The sequence below is a fragment of the Neofelis nebulosa genome, chromosome 3 (genome assembly GCF_028018385.1).
Source record: "Neofelis nebulosa isolate mNeoNeb1 chromosome 3, mNeoNeb1.pri, whole genome shotgun sequence".
NCBI lineage: Eukaryota > Metazoa > Chordata > Mammalia > Carnivora > Felidae > Neofelis > Neofelis nebulosa.
Window position 1 is genome coordinate 78909929 of NC_080784.1, and position 22424 is coordinate 78932352.

Below are 22424 nucleotides of genomic sequence, written 5' to 3' on the forward strand. Positions count from 1 at the left end.
CGTCAGGCTCTGGGCTGATGGCTCGGAGCCTGGAGCCTGTTTCCGATTCTGTGTCTCCCTCTCTCTCTCTGCCCCTCCCCCGTTCATGCTCTGTTTCTCTCTGTCCCAAAAAAAAAAAAAAAAAAAAAAAAAAGACTGAAGGATTTATTCTCTCAACTGCTCAGAGTGTCGACTCACACTGAGTAAGCTCAGTGTGCTCACTGAGTGCTGGTGGCTCACAGCAAAAGTCTTTCTTTGGGAATCGCCTTCAGTTGATGAAATTACTCTTCAAAAGTTACACCTCATCCCATCCACAGTCCACATCCTATGATAGAGCAATGTGGGGGTCCAAAGGCCAGATTCCCCTGCCTCCATTGATGACCCCTCTGAAGGGCCATCTCAAATCAAGGGCTACTGCTGGGATCAGCTGGATCTATATCACAGCTCAGTTTCCCTTACTCTTTTATAGGTATTGTTCTAAATAACACTCCCTGATAAATTTTCTCCATACAAATCTCCATCTCAGAGTCTATTTCTCAAGGAGTTCAACTTAAAAGACACCCAACATTGAATGACTATGACTTATTCTAACCTTCTTTAATATAAGCAGTCCTTATCAGTTACTTAGTAGGGACTCAAAGTGTTTGATGAATTGAATTCTGCTCCAGAGACTGACTTGTTTGCTCTCTATGTGGAGAATGAACTTACAGACAATGCCCATTTATCTTCCACTTGATCCCTGAAAGTAGTTACTTCCCGAGGTTGAGTTCTCTGACCTCTGGCTTTGTTCTGTACTTTTGGCAACTCAGCCCTTTCCACAATTTCAGTTACCAAATAAATCTTTCTGCTGGTGAGTCATATCCTTGCCAGGCTGCTAGACATCTCCACTTGCCTGTCCTGTGTATTCCTAATGAAGATTGAATGCTAGTCTGTGTTGTGCCTACAGGTTGGAAGAATTAAGAGTGGTAGTGAGGGGTGGAGGTGAAAAATTCTGAGTGAGCCCCTTAGGACTCTAAGGACAGAGAAAAACATAAGTAAAATATGAAATGTGTCTGGATGCTTATGAGGCAGTTGAAAAAGAGTGGAAAGGAAGGCATGCTGAATGAATTACAGAAGAGCTAGCCAGGACTTGCAATTAGGACTGAGAGGTAGGCACATTGTAATCAGAGCAGTTAGAAATCCTGGCTTACAGCTTGAGCAGTTCCTATGAAGCAGCCAGGGTTATTTATCTCTGAAAATGCCAGCTTTGGTGGATGTCACCACAACCTCTAACTCAACAAACTAAAACTCATTTTCCTATTTCAAGTTGATATCCATAAATATCCATTATCAGTTATTGGCCCTATTCTTGTTCTGGTCACTCATCCTTGAAATATTCAAGAAATCTCTGACTTCTTCAGAGACAATGCTCCTCATACTCAGAAAAATCTCACTGTTTTTATGAATCTCATTCTTTCTCCAATTCAGTAGAACTGAATTATAGTCACTGCTGCTTTATTGTGTATAACTGATTCATTAAATAGTTATTTATTGAGCGTTTACCATGTACCAAGAAATACTCTGTACTGGGAAACATTCTTTGCAATGAAAAATAACATTCATCACTCTCAGCTTGCAGTCTAAATAAGGAGATAGATGCTAAAAAAATAATTATATAAATCAATATAAAATTGCAGCTGTAGCAGGTACTAAGTAGCAGCAATAGGTCTTAACAGAAAGAATTTGATCTAGTCAGGGACGGCAGAAAGAGGTTCTTGAGGATATGGGGATATGAAGATGTATCTATATGACATATGATAAATAGGCATTAATTAGACAAGGAAGAGAGGGAATGGTATTCTCAACAGAGGGACAGTTTGTGAAAAGACACTTAGTGGGAGGAAACATGGCACAATGAGGAAATTAAAGAAGGAAACCATGGCCACAGCATAGAACATGCAAGGGGCCAGTGGCATGCAAGCCACGTAAGGCATTTGGGCTTTATTCCAAATGTTCCACATTAGGAACCATTAATGTCCCCACACAAGTGAGCGACGTGTGTAGTGCTCATACGGAACAGATCATCAGCTGCTGAGTGAGATTGGATTGGGTAGGCTGGTGAGAGTGGATGGAGGTAGAGCACCTAACAGGCTACCGTAGTCATCCATATGAGAGATGAGGGTGTCATGGCATTCAACGCCTGTGGTGGAGATGGAAAGGAGTGACATATTTGAGATTTTAAGAGGTTAAATAGGTAGGATATTGTGACAGATTCAGAGAAAAGTATCAAAGATAATTCTGAGGCATCTGGTTTTTGCCACAGGACAAATTATGGTAGCATTCAGTGACATAGGAAACAGTGGAAATTAAGCCTAGAATTTTGGGCAAGATTATGAGCTAATTTTGGGTATGTTGAATTTTGAGGTACTTTTAAAACTTCCAAAAGATGGTGGTCAAGGAGAGGTACTGGTCAAATAGGCAGCTGGATGGGCAAGTCTGGAACTCAAAGGACAGGTCTGGACCTGTAAGAGGCTCAATACGCTATGGAGGATAGATAACTAACCCTGTAGTGTATTTTCGCCTAGGAAGAGAGTAGAAGTGAGAACAGGAGACGGCCTAAGACTGAGACTTGAGGAACTCTAAGACCAAATGGCCAGGCAGTATCAGAAAAAAAAAAAAAGTTATCAAGGTAGAGGAAAAACCAATATTGCCTTCTATTACAGAAGCCAGGGAGAGCACACTGCATGGTAAGTAAGACAAACAAAAAAGATCCCTGGTTGGAGAAAAAATGCTCTAAGTGTCCAGTGATATGAACAATATTGATGATCTTACTTAGGGCTGTTTTGTTGAAAGGATGAGAACAAAAACAGATGAGAGGGTTCAAGAATGGGTTGTGGTTGAGGAAGTATGTGAACTCTCTTGAGAAGTTTATCCATGTATGAGAAGAGAGAGGAGGCTTCTGATGAAGAGCAATGAAGGGTGAATGAGGGATTTTGTTTCTTTCTTTTTTTGGGTGGGGAGAGAGTTTGTACACAGTACTATGGAACAGTTTGGAAAATATGGACAGAAAGAAAGGCATCTAAAATATGAAAGATGATTTATGTAGTTGTTAAAATGAATAAAGCAGATCTATTATGTACTAAAAGGAAATAATCTCCAAGATCTATTTGTAATAAATGGTAATATGCAGAACAGTATTACAGATATTACCATTTGTATATGAACTTGTATATGCATATATGTCTGGCTTTGTGGACACTTAGATCGTTTCCAAATCTTTTTTTTTTTTTTAAATATGAACAATTTTGTAGTGAAAACCCTTGTTCATATCTTTGCAAACATAGATGTGTATATCTGTAAGACAGATTCCTAGAAGTGGAATTGGTGGTCTATGGATATTCATTAAAATTTGTTGTTGTCAGTTTTTCCCTGAGACATTATTATTTCAGTTATATACTCATAAGAATATATGGGAGTATCTATTCCTCCACATACTGGTTGACACAGTGTGTTAACAAATTACCAAACTAAGGAATAAGAAATCATCTGTCAATGTTTTAATTTTATTTCTTTAACATTGATTATTTTTACAGTTTTTTTTATAAGTATAAATTACATTAAGATTTCTTTAAAAATTTTTTTAATTCTAGTTTAGTAAACACAGAGTGTTACGTTAGTATGTAAAAATTTTTTTTAATGTTTATTTTTGAGAGAGAGAAAGATAGTATGAGTGGGGGTGGGGCAGACAGACAGAGGGACAGAGAATCTGAAGCAGGCTCTATGCTGATAGCAGCGAGCTGATGTGGGGCTCAAACTCACAAACTGTTAGATCATGACCTGAGCCAAAGTCAGATGTGTAACTGAGCCACCCTGGTGCCCACATTAGTATTTCTTTTTAAATTGACTATTTAGTCATGACTTTTGTCATTTTTCTGGTATTTGGATTATTGATTTTTTCTTAATGATTACTAAGAGCTTATATATATATGTATACATACATACATACATATGTGTGTGTGTGTGTGTATATATATGTGTGTGTGTGTATATATATATATATATATATATATACACACACACACATATATATTTAGCGTTTATTTTTGAGAGATAGCATGTACAAGTTGGGTAGGGGCAGACAGAGAGGGAGACAGAGGATCCAAAGCAGGCTCTGTGCTGAAAGCAGAGAGGCCAATGCAGGGCTCAAACTCAGGAATTCTGAAATCATTACCTGAAATCATTACACTACCTGCCAAAGTTAGATGCTTAACCCATTAAGACTCCCAGGTGCCCCAGGAGCTTATATATTAAGGAAATAATCCTACTAGCTATCATACTTACTTGCAAATTTCTTTTCTTTTTAAAAATATTTTAGTTTTATTTGGTGGGGGAGGGGCAGAGAGAGGATCTGAAGCCAGCTCCCCACTGACAGGGGCTCAAGCCCATGGACCATGCTTAAGTGACTGAGCCACCCAGGTGCCCCACAAATTTCTTTTCTAATTGGTCGCTTCCTGTTTGGCATGGCTCGTGGGGAATTATTTTTGTAGTGTTAAAAATTTATTTTATAAAGTAGCATTTATGAGTGTTGTATATTACCTTCCTCTGAAATAGTTTAAAAATATTTTTTGGGGCCACCTGGGTGGCTCAGTTGGTTAAGCATCTGACTTTGGCTCAGGTCATGATCTCATGGTTTATGGGTTTGAGCCCTGTAATGGGCTCTGTAGTGAAAGCTCAGAACCTGGAGCCTGCTTCAGATTCTGTGTCTTCCTCTCTCCCTCTCTGGCCTTCCCCTGCTTGTGCTCTCTCTCTCTCTCAAAAAGAAATAAACATTAAAAAAAATAAAAAAAATATTTTTTACTCTGGTAAATGTATGGCTTTGCTTTACTTTTATGCTTCAACAGTTGACCTACTATGATATATGATAGCATAAAGAGTGAGGTAAGAATACATTTTTTTTTCAGATGACTAGCCAGTTTTTTCAACATCATTTTTCAATCCTTGTTTTCCTACTAATTTGAAATGCAACTTTATTGACTAGAAAATCTGATCTATATGGGTCTATTTCTGGACAGTCCATACTTTCCATTATCAGACCATTCTAAATAATTAGCTTTATCTTGTCATTTATTGTGGCTTTAAATTCTATGATGATTTTTTTCCCCATTTCTTTCCTGAGTTATTTTAGTTTGAGAAAAAAAAAAACTTCTTTTTCTTATTTCTCCCTTGAATCCTTCTATGTGCTTTGAACTCTTATTTCACAGAGGCCATTTCTTTCTTTTCTTTTTTTTTTTAAGTTTAGTTATTTACTTTGAGAAAGTGTGTGCATGCGTGTGCTGCAGGCACAAGTGGGGGATGTGCAGAGAGGAGAGAGAGAATCCCAAGTGGGTTCCAGGCTGGTAGTTCAGAGCCCAGAGCCAGAGGTGGGGCTGGATTCCAGGAACCTTGAGACCATGAGCTGAGCCAAATTCAAGAGTCAGAGGCAAAAGGGACTGAACCAACCAGGTGCCCCATAGTGGCCAATTTATATTTGCTAAAGAATAGTCTGGCAAGATGTTTACCTATTTCACGGGAAAAATTTTCTCGTGTGCACTCTAAGTCTACCTTCTATTTATGCATGTTTTGTTCCTCCTTTTTCTTTTAGTATTTTCACATTGATTTTATGTGTCCTTTCCCAGCATCCTTTTGTACATTGGTCCAATTTTACTGCAACACTTGTTCAAATATACTGTGGTATTTCCCATCTCTTTCTGTTCCTCATTCTTTGTTGTTTGCAGATGGTTCAAAGGGAAACAGCCTCTGATGTTATTGTTCTGCTCTTTTAAAGCTGGGAGTCCTTGGACTTTTATCTTCCAAGGCTACTCTTTTGGTTCTTCTTGCGCTTTACAGATTAAGAGTTACCTGGGATGGTTTTCAGGAACTTATGCTGATCAACATGACCCTGTCACTGGGCAAGAGTAGCTATAGGATCATGGAGTAAATCAGAGTTGGAGGAAAAAAAATAACATGCAAGAGTTTAAGTGGAAAAAATAAACCTTAGTGAAACAGTAAAATGAAAGTAAATAGCTAATGTTTTCCCTGAGGAATTGGTTGTATAATGCAGTAGTGAAAGTGTAAGTATAAAGTAGGCTCATTGCTTATATTTTATTTTAGTTTTTTACTCACTGCTTATATTTTAAGAGTTTTAATGGTTCATGGAAATCTGCTTTTTATTGAAACACTAAATTATTTTTGAAAATGCAAAGATTTAGTTGATAGAGATTTTAAGGTATTACTGCTTACTGTTCAAGTTAATGTATTAAATGGTACAAAAATAAATATGACAATATTCAGCCCAAGAAAACATATATATGTGCCTCAACACATGAGCAAATATAAGAATATTTTTCTCTGTTGCAAAATTCATCAAGAACCTATTTTTCAGGGGTGCCTGGGTGGCTCAGTGGGTTAATCATCCCACTTCAGCTCAGGTCATGATCTCACGATTTGTGAGTTTGACTCTCACGTTGGGCTCTGTGATGACAGCTTGGAGCCTGGAGCCTGCTTCAGATTCTGTGTCTCCCTCTTTCTCTGCCCCTCCCCCGCTCACACTCTGTCTCTCTCTAAAAAATAAATAAATGTTACAAATTAATAATAATAATAATAATAATAATAATAAAAGAACCTGTTTTCCACACAGCATGTTTTACAGAACCAAAAGTTTTCACTTCGGTTTTTCTTTCCACCTTGTGTAGTAAACAGTGACCTTACTACATCCAAAATCAGGTTTAAGAAGTGTTTTTTTCCTGGCTGTTAAAAATGTGTGGCTTGTTCATCTTTCTTTCAGTTTTGTTTTATAGTCACTGTTGAGAGATGTAATTTTTTGATTACTTATGGTAACAGGAAAGTTGTACAGTTAAACAGAAATTTTCTATTTTTCCACTTCTTCATGGTTATTTTAATCCATTTTCTTTTAAAGGGTTCTGCAAGTTCATATAAAAGAAGTTGATCCAAGATGTTTATATCCAAGACTTTTCTGGAACTTATGTGCTATTTTCTATAAGATGACTTGATCTTTCTTTTTTTTAATTGTAGTTGACATGCAATATTATATTAGTTTCAGGTGTATGACACCGTGATTTGACAATTCTATACATTATGAAATGCTAAGGCGATTTTTCTAATAACAAAAGCTGCCAACATGTTAAAGAGTGATCAACCACTATTACCTATTTATCATTTCAAAATAAATGACACCGTTGAATTTTGGGCTCTTGTCAAAGCACTAAAAATTAAGCAGTATTATAATTTGGTTTTCCCTGATTCAGAACTGGTGATTCACTGCTCATTACTGTTCTTACCTTGACACACATTATATGAAATGGCTCTAAGTTTTAATTACCATACTGATTCCAATGTACTAACCATCAGTAATCATACTATATGGAGCATTCAGTCTAGTGTAAAGGAGACTCAGGATGTTTTATTATATTTTCTTCTAATTAGCTGTTTTTTTTTTATTGGAAATGTGGGAAGGAGATAGAGTCTTAGATAATCTTAATCAGAGATCCATCCAAAAGTCACTAAAATTGGTATTAATAAATTGCATGTCATTTTCTGGTTGGACATAAAATTATGTCTCATTGAAAATATCCATGTTTGTTGTTCCCCTGCTGCAGAGAAAGATCTGTAGGGTTTCTCTAAATCCCAGCCAGGAGTCAGGAAAGTGACCAAGAAGGAGGGTTCTGGAGGAGAAAATACATGTCAGGGTACAGATATAAGAGACTCCATCTACAGAGACAAGATTGAATAAAAAATGGTCAGAATCCACTAGTAATATTATATATCTGGGGAGGGGGAGGCAGGAAGATGGGTTTGAGGTATGGTAACTCCCTTGTTCCTTCCTGTTCTCTTTCACAGTAGTCAAACCTGTATCAATATCTGAGGCTCTCATGGCCTCTTTCAAGACCCTTTCCATTTTTCCTCACCAGTGTTTCCCCCAATAACACTCTTACATATCTAGTTATGTCTTGGCACGTGCTTCTGAAGGTTTTGTCCACACGTGCTTTTGTCCACATATGGACCAGGGTTTTTTCAGAGGGAGCTAATATCCCTGGAATCTGTCGTAACAGGAGCACTAACAGAAGTGAAAGTGATAGAATTTGGATACAAAGAAGAAACTCCAGGAGCTATTTGGTTAGCTGTCTCTTCACATCTGGACATTTTTACCTCTTCAAGCCTACAATACTTGGACACAACGGCTTTTACTTTGCTGTTATTATACATTGTAATGGTTTCATTTATCTAAAACCAGGCTTCAAATTGTTCTCCTTAATACCTTCGTAACAGGGCACACATCTCTTTATCTCACTCCTTGAACCTTATATCTGTTTACATTCATTTACATGAAAGCAGGATTTGCTTTAAGAGACATGAGGCGTTAAAATGAATGGATTGGGCCACATACTACAGTGTCTGCTCCTATTTTAATGTGTGGCATTGGGTTTGAGCTCTTTGTCAGAGAAGAGAGGTCCAGAAATTTGCAGAACAATACAAGAGGGACTTTTTTGAGATTCAGGGCATAAACAGAGCTGTTGGGTTATGCAGGTGACAAGATATGACAAAAAGTTGGACAGGATGTCATTGTCTTGTCTTCTACAAGGATCCCAGAATAAATCTGAGATTCCTAAGGACAGAAGTGTTAAAAGTCTCTGTAGTTAGTACCCTTAGCTTGAATCTTGAAGTTCCAAAGACAATGTGAACAGTGGAGCCTCTCTTCCTGGCTTTATGGGTAGTGGACATGGTCCAGTTGAAGTGTGGCGATTCCAGTGACAAATGGGTTGTGGGCATATATGAGGCGATCTTTTGATCAACTCCAGAAGAACTGAAGGAAATTTTGGTAAAACTAGTTTCCACTAGTTTATTGAGAACTAAGATTACTAAAATAATGGTCTTTAAAAGTGAACAAAAATTTAAGAATGCTTTCATTAATTTTGGGATCTCCTCCAGGATTTTAAAAATCCTTATGCAGTATATATCTACAACCAATACTCACACTAAGAGAAGTAGAACCATTGCTCTTTAGCAGGATTATTATTGAAGCTGGGCAACTAGGCCCCTGCTCAGGGCCTCAAGGTTTGGGGGACCTCATTCTGGTCCTTCTCTTTGGGCCCTCCCCACAGGGGGAGGAGCTGCAGCACCAGGACATGTGCCTAACCAGAGCCTGTGCCCTCCACTCTACATTACACTTGGGTTATCCTGGAATTCCTTGCCCAAATGACCCCAAGCCTGGTTCCAGAGCTAGCATGGTGTTCTTTGTTGTGGGTGTCCTAAGGGAAGACGATGGGGTCTAGGCCTTAGGGTGACCATGAAAGATGGTTGTCTAGAGAGGTATGGATGAAGGTTGGCTTTGTGGCTGGAGTATGCATATGGATGTGTTGGAGGCTCCATACACTGCAAGAAAAAGCTGTGTGTGAGAAGAGAAGAGTAGTGGGCCATGGAACTAGTATTTCTAAATATCCTTTTACCCCAGGCCCTGAAAATACTGGGAGAAGGCCTAAAATTGGGACAATGTCAGTGTCTTTGTTGAAGAACTGGCTCATGGAATATGGATGGGGATTTTTAGAGACCATGTCTGGCTTGATAAATATTTATGAATTGAGATAAGAGTTGAATTTGGAGAGATTTTTGCAAGCTCCTGGGAAGAAACTACTCATGAGGGAAGAGCCTTAAGTGTGCAGCCTTACTAGAGTTTTCCAAACATCATAATTTATCCATAATTCCTCAACATATATGAGGAGAGTAGGGACACATGGAAAGTGATTTTCTGTTTATATTTAGTCCTGAAGACTTCTAAAAAGACCAACTCTTTTTGTGCATAGAAGGGGATGTGTCAAGGTTTTAGGTATGTGCCTTTCTTCATAAGTGTACAGTGATAATGTCATTGCTGTGGTGATTAATGAAATGTATATTTGTGTTTTATTGTCTTTCAAAAAATTTTCAGTTTTAATTGATCATGCAGTAAGTATCAACAGGTATAACCGACATAAATAAAAGTCTTTGGTGTAGGCAATCATGTTAAAGAGAATAAAGACTCTTAAAACCACAAGGTAGGGGACCACTGGGTTAGACGTTAACTGTTTCTCACAGTGATATGGACAGACAAATCACTGCTTAGATACACAAGTGTTTTGCTAATAGCTATAAGAAGGGGGCAAAATGCACTGTGATTTTACTCCTGCCCAGTAAAGCAGTGGAATGTTACTTTTCTATTACACCCACCAGTAAAGACACTGACCAAAACAAGACAAAACAAATCTAGGTGACTTACTAAAACAATCACAGCAAACTGTTGACTCTTTACTCCTGATCTTGTTGATAGGAATCAGAGTGGGATAAGGAGGCCCGTACCCAGGTGAGATTTCCTGGGCAGTATTCCTGACCCCATGGGAAAGACAGAGGACAGTGAGGTAGAGATTCAGAGGATGAGGATGGAACCACTAACATCTCATACTGGAAAGCTGGCCTGTGTATTTTTGCAAGTCTTAACCAGTATCCTTTGCTCCTGAAGGTATGTGAAGGACTTCTCACCTGTAGACAAAGAAGTCACCATGAAATACAGAGGGAAATTCTTACTCTGAAGTGGACCTTGGGTGAATGCATGGAATATTCTAGATGGGGGTGACAGTGGAGAGATTGTGGGAAGGAACAGGGTGCGACGTAGATCTGTTTTGCAACCATGTCATGACTGAGGTGCTAGGGATGGAAGCAATACAAAAAAGTTGGATTTATGGTGCGACTCTTTCTTGGGTCCCAACTCTGAAGATGTACACAGGTATATCAGTCTCTGCCAAATAATTATTAGAAGAGTGAACTTTATAAAGGAATATAAGTATGTTGTCAGGAGAGAATATATAGAACAACTTTATTTCCTGGCTTACAATTATCTTCCTTCCACTGTTATCTGTATGGCAGGAATACTATTTTGAAACAATTTCAGATATTTTTCCATTTCTCTTAATTCTTGCCATCTCAGCCTTTCATGCAATGAGAAGAGGCAGCACTCAGCCAGAATAACAATAAAAAATAATAACTAATACATAGTGCCAGACACTGTTCTAAGAACTTTATAGAAAGTCTCTTTCTTAAGCATTTATAGGCAGAACACCTTGTCTTTTGTTGTTGTTGTTGTTGCTCTGTACTTTTTCTTTCATTTTATTTAAGAAAGGGAATGTTCTTAGGGAAACTTCCAAATTCATTTTTGCACTTCTTATTTTATATGTTAGAAATAAAATAGGATTGAGCTGAATACCTGTTTCCATTCTTTTGTAGAAGGTCTCTGAGAGATCTCCAGTTCCTGACTAGTATGAGACAGAGAAGCTCAACATTCAGTGGTTCTGGAGACAAAAATAAGGGCTCAGAACAAAATTTCTAAGGGTTTATATGTGGTTACAGCAAGGAGGATCATATTAGTAAACATTACTTCACCTATCTTCTATAAAATGCTTACAAATATAAATTCTACTGATGTCAGATTTCATAACTGCATACGGTAGGACAAAGTAAATTCTATCACGTTTTTGTACACATAGAAAATGGTACTTACATCATTGGATTACTTACTTGTTCAAAGAGTTAGTGCCAGTGACCTAGAGTAATACTGGAGAGTAAACAGAAAAACAATCATGTTCAAGCCTGAACTGAAGTGAAATTACAAATATAAAATCTGTTTGCTATATCAGCCAGCAAATGCTTCAAAAGATCATTTGGAAGAATGAGAAGAAATACAAGTCTTTTAGCACAGTTGTGTAAAAACTTATTTATTAAAATGCAGTTGTGATTGTTTGGATCAATTCAGAGTTAAGAAACTTAGACCCCCTTTGAATTACTTAAGACTTAGCTTTGTATTTGCTACAAATGATCCAGTCATAATATACACATGTGTTTTAAATATACTTGGAGTCTCTGAAAAGGAGTAATATATGTATTTGACTATGTGAATGATCACAGCATGAAGAACTATTACATGTTATCCTTTGAGTTACAGTTTAAGATAAATTTGATCTTTCCTTTTTATGCACAAGACATTCAAACTCACATAACTACATATGCATCAGGGAGGTACACAATTCAGAATTAGCAAATATGTTCACATATTTATTCTACTTGCATGGTTCTCTTCAAAATAAGCTGTAATAGAATTTTAAAATCAGCTTTTGACATCATATCATTGTTTTAACTTGATAATTCAGATTGATTGGCACAAATGACAAAACAATCCCACATTCTAGGCATATGCAGCAGTAATTGTGTATCTAGTAATTAATAAAATCTTTCCTTGATATTCTTCTCCTTAAGTAAACCAAGAGAGTTAGAAAATGAAACCTGGGACCTAGAGTGTCCCTGCTTGGAGGAATAAAAAATCTTAGATCTAAAAAACATGACATGATGGACACTTTACTGTGAGAGTGTTGACTTACTACGAGGTTGTAAGAATTGCTCCTATAATCACATGGCACCCAAAGACATAAACCTAAATGTAACTGCAAACACCCTCATGCACACACACTCTCCTGTCCCATACGTTTTTTCACAGTGTCATGATACTATGCTTCATTACAGAGTTTAAACCCATGGTTCTCAAACTGTGTGCCAACATACTATGAAGCGCTAGGAACTCACAAGGTCACTGCAGGATATGTAAAATATCCAAGGAAACACAGTGATACTTGTCATTTATCATAAATTGCAGGGGTACCTCGGTGGCTCAGTTAGTTAAGCATCCAGCATCAGCTCAGGTCATGATCTCACAGTCCATGAGTTCAAGCCCTGTGTCGGGCTCTGCGCTGACGGCTCAGGGCCTGGAGCCTGCTTTGCGTTCTGTGTCTCCCTCTCTCTCTGCCCCTCCCCCACTCACACTCTGTCTCTCTCTCTCAAAAATAAATAAACATTAAAAAAAATTAAAGAAATTGCAGAGGATTAGCTTCAAGTAGTTCACAGTCTCAATATTAGCGCTACATTACTTTCAGTGATGCTGTATCTTTTTTTTTTTTTTTTTTTTTTTAATTTTTTTTTTTCAACGGTTTTTATTTATTTTTTTGGGACAGAGAGAGACATAGCATGAACGGGGGAGGGGCAGAGAGAGAGGGAGACACAGAATCGGAAACAGGCTCCAGGCTCCGAGCCATCAGCCCAGAGCCTGACGCGGGGCTCGAACTCACGGACCGCGAGATCGTGACCTGGCTGAAGTCGGACGCTTAACCGACTGCGCCACCCAGGCGCCCCAGTGATGCTGTATCTTTATAACACTGGGTTTTCGGTGGTTCCCTTGAGAAAAAAAAATTGCTATGTAAAAATCAATATGGAATAGGGAAGGAATGTGGGGTGTACAATCTGATTCTGAGACTTGAGAATCTTGTGTGCCCAAAAGGCTCACACATCCTGTTAGCAATTACTGTAATTTATGAATGAAATAATATTTTCTTCCAATTAATGTTTATTATTTTTTCAGAGGCTGCTAGGTTCTTAGTATATAAGTACCTGTTACGTTGTTTAGACCTAACTCCTTAATAAACAAAACTGTTAGGTATTTCTTTTTGGCCTAGAAGTGCTGTAAAAAGATTACTGTGATACTAAGGGTGTTGTGAAAATATGGGAATCTTTGGAGTAAGCATTTATTTTCATAGCAAGAGCAAAAGTCATTTTCCTAAATTGAAATTTTCAGTACTACAAATATTTCATGAAAAATGCTCTTTGTGAATGAAAAGAGATTTTTGTTTCATATCACTTTTCACTTCCTATTTGAGAATGTTCTCAAAAATGGCAAAAGGTAACCTTTGTGCAAATCAGAATATGGGGTAAATTCTAGGTCTTTCCTATTTTTTCCCCTCTCCATGTAAGCATCTGGCATTTGGGGAGACTAAGCACATCCAAGCCCTAAGCCCTGCAGGTGAATACTCAATCAGGTTCTGGGATTGAGTTTATTTATGTGGGAATAGGAGGGCAATGGTAATGGTTGGGAAGAGTGGCAGGGAGCCATGAAAAAAAGTGATACCTATTCCTGATGGATATGAGGCTCAGGGTCTCCCAAGAGGAGAGACTAGAGAGGGATTGGCCCTAAACTAATGGTCCAAGGTTTTCCAACTATCTGGACACTGATGTTTTCCTCTGCTGAAGGTTCTGAACAAAACCAAATATGCATAGCATACTCCCCACTCCCCACTACCAACACTGCTTGTCTGGCTCCATTATTTTCTGACAGATTTTTCTCTCCTGTTTTAACCCTAGACCAATAAGAGATGGCATAGATCATGGTGGCTCCCAGACTGTAAGTTTTCACCACGATCATTCCATCATTTCCAATAAATATGTATATATATCATTTTAATATACAAACCTAATTCTGTATTCACCACTTAAAAATAAACAACCACCTACTTTTAGTAGAAAGCATTGTGTTAAGTCCCAGCTGGGACTTAACACACACAGTAAGGGTTAGTGCTTATATGAAACCGGTTATTGGAGAGTCAGGATATAGCGGATGTATTGGTGTTTGTACATAGCAGGCGGGGTGTGTGTGTGTGTGTGAGAATATGCCCTGAAAAACTGGAACTTGGAATACCCAGAGCAATGAGAAAAGGTGTCTGGCTTCTCCTGTTCTCCTAACTCTCCAATCACTGAGAGGTCATTGAGGCATGTCCACTAAAACTGCAGCAGCAGGTAACTGATGCTGACTTCCTGTGACTGTATCAAATAAGAAATAAAAAAAATGGGAAGAACCAAAACCCGTTAAGCAGAGACACGTAAGCAATATTTTAAAACAATCTGATGATAGAAATATAATGTATTAAGATGACCTAATAAAAGCAGCATCCATCTTGTTAGTTCAGATGAAAGAATGAACACTAGAGGTCACATCATCCCCAGCACTGCTTAACTGGCCAGGAAACATGTAGACCCAGGCCCAGGAGCTAGGAATGCTTGCTCATCATTCAAAGGAACATGAAGAAATGCAACCCCACTAGCTTACACAAGTATAGTTAGTTTGAGCACAGTCAGCTAATCAGCACTATCCTGAACACACAGGCACCAGATGCACCTAATAAAATCTCTAACACGAAGACAGAAGATATTTTTCAGATTCCAAGTCGTCTTGAGATGGAACAAAACTCGGTGGGACCAGACAGAGTGGCACCAATAACAACTAAATAACATGCATTAATAAGACCTCATGGACCTCCAATTAAGTGTCCACCTTCTCATAAGACCCCTGCCCAAATTTTGCCCTTAAAACCCTTCACTGGAAAGCCATCTTGGAGTTAGGAACTTTTGAGCATTAGCTCCCAGTTCCCCTGGGTGGTGCCACGCCAATAAATGGTCTTATCCTCGTTCACCGCAAAAACTGTCAGTTTTTATTGGTGTTTTCATTATTTTATTTTATTTTTTATTGCTTAGGGCGCATCAGGTGGAGGAATTCTCCTTTGGGTTAGTTACACTAAGGGTCTTTCTCGTGTCTATGTGGAAATCAGAAAACCTTAATTTTTACAACAGTAACACATCATACCTAGTGACAACCAAATATTTGGAGAACTGTTTGCAAGCACTCAGAGTAAAATCCCTTGTAGTGAACAAGCTTCCCAGCGGTTCTTGAGAAGAATCTGAAAGACGGTCTCCCGGGCTGTGGCCCTCAGCAAGACAAGGAATCAAGCATTTACTAACTTACTCTGAGTCGGCTTTCTTTCTGATCACAGGTAGAGAACAAAGCAGAACAGAGGCGGAAGGTAGGAGAATGTTCCTGCAGCAGCTTCTCTGGCCAGGTCTTCCTACACAGCCCCTACGAGGCAAATTCCGACCGAGCCTTAGGCAGTCAGTGAGGGAAAGCTGCCCTCCTTGTGCGCGTAGCCGAGAGGGAACCCAGAGGTGGAGCTCCAAAGTGGCAACTCCGTGGTTCTTATTTCCAGCGGTTACCTAGATGCCTTGCATCCATATTCTAGTAGTCCTGGACCACAGACTAAGAGGCCACAGGCCTATAAAAACTTCTTAGCTAACAGCCTACTTTTGAAGTTCGTGAAGACCTCTGAATCTTGGTAAACTGCGGCTACATCCGGGGTTTGGCAATGGCCATAGTTTTAGGTGCAGCTGTGTCCCTCTTCAAATGCTTGGGACGCCTCTTTGCCTGGGGAAGCACTCATTTATACCCCGAGGGCACTATCCCGTTTCTTAGCAACTCTGTCAAGACTTGGAAGCCTCAGCCACAGATGCGGGCTTGGGGGAGAAGCGCCCCCACAGCACGCAGGCAAGGGCCCCGCATGGCCGCCTCAGCCAGTGGAGGTCCGAGGTGGAGGGAGGGAGGGCGCGAAAGGAGGAGGGCCATGTTGGGAAGGGGGGCGGGGCTTGGCCAGACCGGAAGGTGAAGGCGCTGAACATCCTGGAGGCTCCAGGCACTGTCGAGGGGCTGAGCTTCAGGAGACTGGTGAGCTGCGAGTGCCAGTCAGGGGTTGCAGGAAGGTTTGGGCGAGGGTTGGGGTGTGTTTGGGGGACGTGTATTGTGGTTTTTAATATTTAAGCTTTGTAGAGTGGACAAACCTTTCAGGCATTGTTTATATGGCGAAAATATATTTATGAAACGCAGTACATTTTAAACAAAAAATGTGCAGAAAAAGTCTGGAGTTAATCCAAAGTGATAGAAAATGAGAATTGCGAGCAGGCGTCTTGCACAGCCAGTGTTGGGCATCTAGGATGCTGCACGTTCTAGGAGGGGCCCCACTGCCTCCTGCACAGTGCGATCCTGTCATTGGGTTCCTGGTCCCAAACAAATTTTCCACAATGCCTTTTGTATTGAGGCCTTGTTTTGCCTAAAACTGTGCAATGAGAAAGTGTTGAAGAAAATAGCGAAATAGCAGAGCAACCGAGAAAAGCAATTACATGGAAAAGAAGACGTGACTTCATACAAAGCAACTTTTTAACAAATTGTTAATGATGTAGTAATCAGAAAGATGTTTTGAACATCTAAATACTAAAATGATACTTTAATAATTATGAATAGGCATTTTTACGGCTTTAGTTTCTTTTTAGGAAGGTGACAGCATTGTGCCAAAAGCTCTAGCTAGGACTGGCACACTCATAGGAAGCGTTACTCTTGTATGTAACTGGTCATTGTGGAGTCAAGATATAGTAATTAAGTAGATGTGTGTCGTGGGTGGGGTGTGTGAGGTGGGGCACACATATGGATTTTCTCTTTTAAAAATAATGCAGTCTGGTGAGCATTTGTGCATACACCATTCACCATTCAATTTTTAGGAATGGATTACTGATGTTAGTCCTTTTAGTGATTTATCTAATCCTTACCACAGATTATTTAATTTGCCGGGGTCACATAGCTAGTTAATGGTAGAATCAGGATTGGAACCCAAGAAACCTAGCTCCAATGTTTATGTGTGTGTGTGTTTTAATGTTTATTTATTTATTTATTTAAACTTTTTTAACATTTATTTATTTTTGAAAGACAGAGAGAGGTAGAGCACAAGCAGGGAAGGAGCAGAGAGAGAGGGAGACACAGAATCCAAAGCAGGCTCCAGGCTCTGAGCTGTCAGCACAGAGCGCAACGCGGGGCTCCAACCCACGAACTGCCAGATTGTGACCTGAGCTGAAGTCAGCTGCTTAACCAACTGAGCCACCCAGGGGCCCCATAATGTTTATTTATTTTTGACAGAGAGAGTGAGAGAGACAGAGAGAGAGAAAACACGAGTGGGGGGCGGGCAGAGAGAGAGAGGGAGACGCAGAATCTGAAGCAGGCTCCAGGCTCTGAGCTGTCAGCACAGAGCCCGACGTGGGGCTAGATCTCACTGACGGCAAGATCATGACCTGAGCTGGAGTCGGATGCTCAACCAACTGAGCCACCCAGGCGCCCTAAGTGTTTGTGTTTTTAACCACAACTCTATGTAGATTCTAAATGATACTTTCAAAATGGTCTGATTTTAACGCCCTAAAAGAAACAGCCATGACAGTGGCTTTTAATGGCAAAAATCTGATATTGGAAGAAAACCTTTTTGCCCTTATTCCTCTAGGCTGTCTTTGTTCTCTCTCCCTCACCAGTCCCATTTCTGCTTCCCCTTTCAAATCAAAACCCTTTGGGGCGCCTGGGTGGCTCAGTCGGTTGAGCGTCCGACTTCAGCTCAGGTCACGATCTCACAGCCCATGAGTTCGAGTCCTACGTCAGGCTCTGGGCTGACGGCTCAGAGCCTGGAGCCTGCTTCTGATTCTGTGTCTCCCTCTCTCTCTGCCCCTCCCCCGTTCATGCTCTGTCTCTCTCTGTCCCAAAAATAAATAAACGTTAAAAAAAAAAATTTAAGAAAAAAAAAACCTTTTAGGGTTAGAACTTCTGAGAAGCTTTGGACCTGTGTTCGCAGAAGGGACTTGTGTGCTGCTTCTTATTGATTACCAGCATGTTTATTGTCATTTCTTTCAGGGCAACAGACCCTTAGACACAGTAAGATCTAAAGAGTAATAGTTTAGGCTTTGCAGGCCATACGGTCACCATCATGAGGACTCAATGTTGCTGTTGTTGGGTAAAAGTAGCCCTAGACTGTACATAAATGAATGGGACATGGTTGTGTTCCAAAAAAACTGTTTACAAAATCAGGTGGCCAGCTGGACTCGGCTTGTGGGCCAGGCTGTGGTTTCCCTACCTCCAATCTAGATCTTTATAACATTTTTATGAGTAATAGTTAATGTATATCAAGTTAATGCTGTGTGTCAGGCACTGAGCAAACACATTAACATGTGGACTTATTCAATACTCACACTAACTCTATGAAATAAGGACTTTTAAAATCATGTTTTAAAGATAAGGAAATCAAAACGTACAGAGATTAAGTTACTCAGTTTTTCGTAGGCAGACTGGGACTTCAGAGATTTTGCTCTTAAATCTATTAATAGGTCAAACAAGGTTATTGTTTTGTAAGTATGCCAGTATTATTTTATTTTGATTTCATTACTCATTCTGATACATTTGGAAACTTCTCTGTTACCATTCCAGTTATTCATATTGCCTTTTGAGATCTAGTCTGCAGTTTTTTTTGCTTATGGGCTTGACATTTCTATCCTGCACCTTTAAATTTAAATAAAAATCCTGATTGCCCATTTTGCATTTGATGCTTAGCCTGTAGTCATTAATATTTATATAAGGCTTACAAAACCCTATCTGTTTATGGATGGAGTATAAAAGATCTAATGACTTTGAAGAACACTTAAGAGCAGTATCCAAGTATTTGGGGATAAGTGCTTTTGGAAACACTCAACAAAACTATAGTGGAAGATGCAGAGACAAGATTACTTCTCTTTGCAAAAGAGGACCAAAGACAAAAGACCATCCTGGGAACTTGAGGTTTTTTCTTTTCAAGTATGCACGTGCCAGCTGAGAAAGCTGGAACAGATCAAATAGAAGGGTGTAATTCCAGGGGCATAACTGACATCCTTTGTGAAAATCTTTGGTCTTTCACCAAAGTATCGTGGCTCCAAATCTGACGTCTGGTGAATCTTACAGACACAATGATATCATTAAGCAAGCAGACACTAGAAATCATCAGGAAATAATTTTTATATGCAATAAGATATATATTCTTTTGAACATAGTGTTTTAACTTAATAAAAAAATTACCATACACTCTGAAGTGTATCTAAAAGAAATAGTTGTTCTATTTAGAGTTAGTGAATTTGCAGGGTACTCATAAGAATGTCAGAGGAAAACTTACTTCATGGTAGTTATTTTTTTAACTGCAGAAAAGTTTAAACAAAGGCCTCAAGGAATACAACAAACCATGTTATTTTTGTGCCAAACATTCTTGGTTTTAGCCTTTAAGTAGTATGTCTGTTTTCCAGTAAAAACAAAAACTAAAGCCCAGAATATAGAACCCTGCTTAAGGCTTTGTAATAGATCAGGACAGAGGTGCTGACCGAATCTAAGTTTCCTGAATGTTTTTCAACTCCTTATACAACTGGATTAAACAAATAGCTGATAGAGAAAATTAAGTCATTTTAGGCAGAAGTTTCTGGCAGTCCCTCCCCCCCACTTAAAAAAAATTCAATTAGAATAAATCAATAACATTATGGAAGTTTGCTGAGCATTATAACTGTTTCAGTTTTTGAATATATACTGAAACTGTATTATCCTGTTCTCTTTATAGCCTAAATATATTTCATTGCAGAAATTGACATTAGATAAAGAAGTCACTTTGCCCACTGTTATTAGGTCACTAATATGAATACAACTCTTGTGAACATCAAAATAACCAGAGAATGTGAGAGATGAAGGGGACTTTAGACCATCTACTGTGCAAAGTTCCTTAGCTTCAACAATAGGAGCATTTTGGACTGGATGTTTTTCGGTTTGGGGAGATATAAGTCTTGTGCACAATGGGGAGTTTACCAGTACCCCCAGTCTCTAGCCACTAAATGCAGATAATTCATTCACCAGTTTCAGCTGTGACAATCAACAATTTCTCAATATTGCCAGTGCTACCTGGGGGCAGGGGAGTGTTAGTGGTGCAAAATTACCCTCAGTTGAGAACCACTGATCTAGTGCAATCTCTTCATTGTAAAATGTTAATGTTGTACTGATGTTTTCTGAATTAAGAAACGTTTCCTTATTTACCTAGTTAATATTATAGCCAAGTCTAGTGTGTCAGAGGTAAGAGAAAAAGAATGTCATTATGGATATAACTTAAAGCCTGACATTAAATAAAATTGACAGATGTAAAACTTCTATTGAGTAAGTTTCTTCTTGCTTTTATGGTACTTTCTGTTATGTTTAGTTCTTTATCTAGGGCCTTGAGATTTTGCTATAGATCAGTGGTATGCAAAGTCACTGAACTTTAAATTTAGTGTTAAATTTAGCTGTTAAATTTAACTGATTTTTTTTTTTTTGGCAAGACTTTCTCAGAAGCAATGTGTGGATTTACACTCTAGTGCAAGCTGCTATCTCCTCACTATACTATAACACAGTTCACAGGCAAGTGCCAGTCTGTGGTCCCTTTTGGTAGTGCTAATATAGATGATTAGGCCTTTAGGGGGCTCCCTATCCTGGTCCCCATTTCTTACCTTGGAGCTCTCTTCTCTGCCTGGCATATTCACAAAACAAATCACATTATTAACTGTACTAAATTTATTACATGTAAATAATTCTTTGTTAGTTCTCTAAAAATTTTATTTGCATCTTTATAAGAATGTGTAGTAAGAGAGGTTTTGAGACAGGTAAGTATCTTAATGGCATCACTGATTCTTTCAGACATTGATAAATTCTATAAATACATACATCTATATATCTATATTTGTATTTATGTCTATGTCTATGTCTGTATCTCTCTATATATCACCTATATCTATCTATATCTATCAGAGAGAGAGAGAGAGAGAGAGAGGATGAGAAGGGAGGTAGGCAGGTAAAAGTGGTGGGGGTATTTCCAGCAAGAATGTTTAGGTGGAGAGAAGCATGCTTACAGATTCCAAGGCAGGAAGGAGCATGGTACCTTCCAGAATGGGAAGAAGTTTACTGAAGCTAAAGCTAGAGTTCAAGGGAGAAATGAGACCTTGAAAAAGTAACAAAAGGCAGATGGTAGGGAGCTTGTAAGCTGAATTAAGTAGTTTGGGTTTTATCGCAAGGACAGCGGAAAGCCAGGGATGATTTAGTAGAGATTTAACAGAGAGTATCTATCAGAAACCATTTCCAATGATCCAAAGTTTTCCAGTTTTTTTTTTATTGCTTTCATCATAGAACTGGTCTTAAAAGTGACCTAGAGAAGAACTAAATCATAATTATAAGAATATCAAAGAAATGTCATTTTCTAACTGTGTGAGTGTTTGTGGAATGATGCCAAACTAAACAGAGCGATCAACATCAGATCACAATTTCACACAGATATGAGGATATTTGGTTCAGAACCTAACAGCCAGGAAAAAGGTCTAGGAATATGACCAGATCTTTTAGGTAAGAGAGAAAAGCAACAGTTTCTAAATTCAACTTAGAAAACTGATGGCCACAATAACTTCTATTAGCTTTGAATAAATAACCTTAGCCCCAACTAGAGCATGCACATTTGGAAAACAGTCACAGTTTTGGAGAAATCTGCTGTCAGTTCAATTTTTGTTCTGCTGATGGAACAATCTGTTCCTGTTATGGTGCCCTGCTACCTCGATGAAATAGAGAGATTGCAAGCTGTACAATTGGGAAACCAACAAAGTCAAGCTGTCCTGACTTTTCTGGTTTAGCCTTTGAATTCTCAACTTAGATATAAACTGGGACATGTTTAACACAGGAGGAGGCCCATATTGCTAACCCCAAAATGTAGAATGCTTATTACTTTTTCCAGATTTAATTAAACATATGATTGTTCTGTGCAGTATTAGGGGGTGTGGCCAATGAATCAGAGGATGACTAAAATAATCATGGTGCTCTTTGATGTAAAACCAGAGTTTATATAACAGTGGGGTCTGGA

At 38.9% G+C, this 22424-nt stretch overlaps 1 long non-coding RNA gene across 1 annotated transcript; it reads right to left on the reverse strand.

The window, feature by feature from the left end:
• Positions 1-7456: 7456 nt before the first annotated feature.
• Positions 7457-16257, reverse strand: LOC131506119 (uncharacterized). The gene is made up of 3 exons (XR_009258739.1): positions 15656-16257; positions 11246-11330; positions 7457-7679 (listed from the first exon to the last, which is right to left on the reverse strand). It is a non-coding gene; the product is annotated as an uncharacterized LOC131506119 (long non-coding RNA).
• Positions 16258-22424: the final 6167 nt, after the last annotated feature.